This window comes from Ischnura elegans, chromosome 8, assembly GCF_921293095.1.
Source record: "Ischnura elegans chromosome 8, ioIscEleg1.1, whole genome shotgun sequence".
Classification (NCBI taxonomy): Eukaryota; Metazoa; Arthropoda; class Insecta; order Odonata; family Coenagrionidae; genus Ischnura; species Ischnura elegans.
This window is the reverse complement of record NC_060253.1, coordinates 20,809,088-20,814,717: the sequence shown is the minus strand read 5'-3', so window position 1 is coordinate 20,814,717 and position 5,630 is coordinate 20,809,088.

Here is a 5,630-nt window from a genome sequence, read left to right as displayed (position 1 = left end):
CAATTGTGGAACGTCATAATAAATAATTGACAATGAATTCAATAACAATGGAACAATGATCGCAGCACGCCCAGCAAGGAATTAGCTGAAGCCTAGCTGTAGCCAGACGGATTTCCAAAAATGTCATTTGAGCATTTCACCGATAAATTTTGATAATTTCACCACTACGCACTTTGTTCATTGCTCAATAGAAATCAGAGTAAAATAATAAAGGAAAGGCTATAGAAAGGTTCTGATATAAAAATTAGCCCTTAGCTCATTATTCATGACGATGAACGTGTCGGTCCTTGAAACGTTAGAGTAAAAGGATCTCTCTCCCGGCTGGACACCCGAAAATATCTTAATCAGTATATTCAACGGATAGCACCACATCTGTCTTCGCTATAACTTATGATTTATCTCGAGCAGGGGCGCAGCTAGGAATTAAGGCTAGGGTGGGTTTTAGGCGCAACTAATACTGGGAGGTATCGAGGGTATGGAATAAGCAGGAGGCGCGGGGGCCCACCCCCAGAAAATTTTTAAGATAAATTATTCAAAATGGTGAGGTTTACGGCTTTCGGAGGGATATTTTATTAATCTTTACACTATTCTGTAAGTAATATTAATCCAATTAAGTAAAATAGATTAAATTTGAAAATTTCTCTGAGTTCTGGGTGGTTATTTTTTCCCCAAACCCCCCCTCTCACTGATCTCGAGAGCTTTTCATTTACCTCATTGCCTCATTCTTGAGACATTGATAAGGTACAAGAAATTAGAGGAGAATTCAACAATATGGATTACTGCACGCATCCAGGTCTGGGTAACGGCTTCAAATCAGTGGGGTACCCAATTATTTCGTTCGAGGAAACCATAACCGAGGGGTCCATAACCAGGTAGGAAATTATTTTTCAAAATAAGGTACTGGTACTAAGTACAGGGTTTTGAAATAATTTTAACATTTTTCGTAATAAAAAAAACTGCACTTTTCGAAGAAATCTTTACTTAATTAGTGATTTTTCAATATTTTGTCATCTTTCATGAAGCAAAGTACTTTTTTTTGTATTTCATGGGAGGGGGCTCGAGACCCCCGGTACCCTCGCTCCATCACTGCTCCATGTGGTGGAGATAGTAAAACGATTCCTAACGCTACAGAAAGCGGTCGAAAAGAGATCTATTCCTGGCCGATGACGAACATTATATCGCCTCTGGCTTTTAGAGCCATCGAACAGAGGAAATTCCTTTCGGGTTTATTCACGAGGCAGAAAATAGACGAGAATCCTGATCCCGAAATGATGTTTGTTCGAAATCGACATTTTTAATCGTTGTCTTCATGACCCACTTCCGTCTTCGGTTCGATTCCAACCGAATATAGCCAGAAATCCGACTCCCTTGCAGCGGCGAGCTCTGTGCTGGGATCCCATATATTACTGCCCGCGGGGAAAAGACAGGACCGCTTTATCAACTTCACGAAAGAATTCGATGCTATATTCCCACATAGGCGTCGAAGATTGATTTTCCGACCGTCGTATTTTTTTGTCGCTATAGACGTTTTTTTTTACCCTTTTCCGACGTAAAAGACGGAAATTCTTCATTTCTCATTCATATGCCATGTCTTTAATGACTATTTTGGAGTTTATGACGCAGTGTCTATCAATAATTTTCATGCAAGCGCTAGGTTCACACGCCGGGCGTTGACATGCGGTAGCATGGGTCACATGCATAATCATTCCATTGAGGGAGATTTTCCACTATTCTGGCATATTAAAAATTGCAAAATGATTTGAATGATGACGATAAAAAAATAGCAGCATAGTCATTTTAAAATAGGGCAATTGATACCTCACATACGTAGCTGATGGGATGAAAACAGATTATAATGCCTAAAAAGCCTTGGATTTAGGCTTATCGAGTGTTAAGTGCAGACTATTTTCAGGGCAAAAACAGTTAGATTCAGTCAATACTTTTCAGTTACTCAAACTCAAAAATTTCTAACCTGAGAAAGTTCGAAGGAACTTTTTAAAATTAGAGAAACAGCCTAACGTTGAAAGTGTCTAACTCTATGGAAATAGTAAATTAACACGTGATAGCGTAGAAATATAGAGTATATGAGGAGCTATTTCAAGTCTAAAATCAATAATCTTTCTCTAATATGGCAGAACGAGCAGGGCCAAAGTACCTTAAAGCCTGTACAGTATTTGAGCAGTATTTTAGATCATTTTTTGATATTGCAGACATTAAACAAACCTTTTGTCAAAATATTCTGAGAAGCGCCCTAACAATGGGAGGTAAGATCAACTTGTAAGGTTAAAAATACCACGGAACACAATACTATTATCGCCGATTACACTATCTAAATGGACACTTCCCTCGTTAGAGACTATACTGAAGATAACAATAGCTAATAACAGAGTCATCCACGTTACACAGGGCTCGCAGTCCACAATTCTTTGGCACATTACTAATGCCGGACTGTCTCTTTCATGGGCTTCGAGGTATGTGGGTTTTTTTTTATTCTCACAGAGAAATGGAAAACCTGTCGACAACAAACATTTTTAATAACTCAATGAATGAGTTTTACTTTATTTCCGACTTTCCACTGTCGTCATGCTTCAAATTTTTGTAGTTTGTTTCTTATAGACAAGAGAAAGTATCTCAGCTCGTAATAAATTCCTTCTGATATTCATACGCTCAATAAACTTTTAAAAAGCATATTTCATTTAATTATACCGGGACTAGCCAAGGTGATAACCTCACGGAGTCACCCTCAATGCATAAATTGTGCAAAAATTCCACAGAAGAAAACAATCATTCACCTTTCCCGGCATACGAGCACGGATCCCCCAATTTCCATTCGAATGTTTTATGTCAATTGAAGCCTCAGTAGCTTAAGCAGCAAAAGCGCTCGACCGATAATCGGACGATCCGGGTTCGAATCCTGGTCAAGGTGAATGAATTTTTCTCTGTGAAATTTTCGCCCAACTTGATAAACATAATTTATGCCTATATCCCCATTAGCCTCTAGGGGGCGTTTAGCCTTGTAACGGAGGATACCATCTTTCCCATAGTGGAAGCGTATACGAGAACTCGGAATGAGTAGTGCTAACCGGAGTGTCCGAAAATCGGGTCTCAGATATCAATCAAACTTTGTAGTGTTTTAGTTAATCGAGAACAGTCCATGAATCACCCCCATATTAACCAAACAAATGCCGTTGGACATATACTGGTGCAATACATTCCCGTAGAAATAGGAAAATTATAAGTAGGAGCGGTAGCCTGGTGGTTAAGATGTTCGATTCCTACCCGTTGGTCCTAGGTTTGAATCTTGATGGTCACACTTTTTCCATCATTTGTTTCTACTTTTCATTTAAAAAAAGCCTGATATTCATAATTTTTCCATGATTTCCACTGAAAATTTCATTTTTCCACGTGGAGATCTTAATCTGCAATGCAGGATCGTCGGGTATTCTTCCATTTTTTCACACGGAATCCTAGTTTGAATTACGTCATTTCCGAGTCGCAGAACGAGGCGTTTTCGAAATAAGCATGTTTGGATAGTTTAAATTTTAATTGTATGACTGTAAACGAAGTGTAATTACTCGAGGAAGCGAAATATATTCCACTACTTGCGGATGCACGACTCCTATTATGAAAGACCCACACTGGAAGCTATAAAATTCAAAACTTGCGCCCGATTTAAAAGACAGCAACTAAAACTTACGTGTCCTATCCTCAACGATAGGGTACGGATGCAAGTGTTTAAAAGCTCCTAAATATTTTTGGAGAGGAACCGTTGAAATCCAAAGAAGGCCAGCTGGGGTGGGAAACGTGTCCTCTTCTGGAATTCCGGGCGGTCATCCATTTTTATAGCGAGCGGTCGCTCAACTGTTTACAATTAGGTACCGCTCACCGAAACGAAAATGATACCCGCGAAGCAATATGTTTCACGCATACGAATTGTTAATTCTCTTTCGATGAGTGGTTGTAATTTCTGATACACATCGTATTTTAAACTTCTTATTTTGATTTTCATTCCGCTTAAAACTGTATGGTCATTTAAGCCTCACTTCAAAATTAACCCATTACTGAGAAAAATTTGCATTCAATGGAATCACAATTTGTCTCTACAGTCTCTTGCATCCGTAAAACGCTAGTGTAAACTAGATTTAATTAATGAAACTAGATTAATCTAGAGTAAATTACAATCGCTCACCGAAAGAGAATTAATAATTCTTTTGCATAAAACATATTGCTTCGCGGCTATCATTTTCCTTTCAAAATCCGCATTTCAACTAATAAAGCACTCCAATTCCAAGAATTAGGCTTGAATTTTAAGAGAGTCCATATTGCAACATAAAAGGAAGCTAAGTACTTGCGCAACGTAAAAATGCTTAGTTTTGCAACACGGAAATAACGTAATTGAAACTATGTTTCCGTGTGAAAAAATGGGAAAACATCTAACGCTGATGCATTGGAGAAAAAGATCTACTCGCAGATAAACGAAATTTTCAGAGAAAATCATGGAAATAATGATAAGGAGCAGAATTTTGTAAAATGAAAAGTAGAAACAAATTATGAAAAAAGTGCAACATTCAAGATTCGACCCTATGACCAACGGATAGGAGTCGAAAATCGTAACCATATGGCTACCGCTCACTTGTCTATTTTTAAGGAAATATAATTAACTTGTAAATGTTCAACTGCACATTTTTTGTAAACTATTGGTTATAAAACCCCGAGTGGGGGTTTTGTGGACAGCTCCCGATGGACTACTACACTACAATGTTTGATTGAAATCTGAGACCCAGTTCCCTTGCAAGAGGCAATCTAGCTTACTCTGGCGTTTAACGAACGCAAGGGACAGCAGAGACTAATTGTGATTCCACTGAATGCAAATTTTTCTCAGCTATGGGAACACTGTGCTTGAGGTGAGGTTTAAGTGACTATACAGTTTTATCCAAAATGAAAATCCAAATAAAAAAATTTAAAACACGGTATTTATTAGAAAAAATTGAATACGCCACCGGCAACCAAAATTTCTGAGGTATGAACACGAAAAAAAAACCACTTCCAAATGAGCTACCTTGCATTACTTGTTTTCCGGTAAAATAAATCTGAAAACGCGGTTGTGCAGGGTCAATAATTTACGATGAAGCGCCATATTTATGAGGATTATTGTAAAATTTAACTGCACCGAAAATTGCATTCGCAATAAGTTTTCAAAAGATTTTTAATCGGCCCACCCTAATGATGGAAGTAAGTACAGTGAAAAAGCTCACCTGTCACCTTCGGCAGCTTTTTGACTTCGTATCCGGGGATATCCGAGAAATTCTGACTTCACGACACAAATTTGGCAACACTAAAAATTAAAGACTTTTTTAAATGATATTCCACTGACTTGACGACACTGAAAGGCACCCTTCGATCCACTTAACACACTGCACAGTATCACAAACCAAAGGCAACTGCATTATCGGAGACTCATGGTCAATGAATCACTGGCTTGGTCAGATGGCGATACTCAATCTCTCCCACTACAGTTCACTTATTGAATGAGATAAGAGCATTTAAGTGTTCCGATAAGGAGGGAAGACGGGAAATTAACCTTGCGACGTATCAAATGAAGAACGGGACATCAAGATTGAACCAGCTGA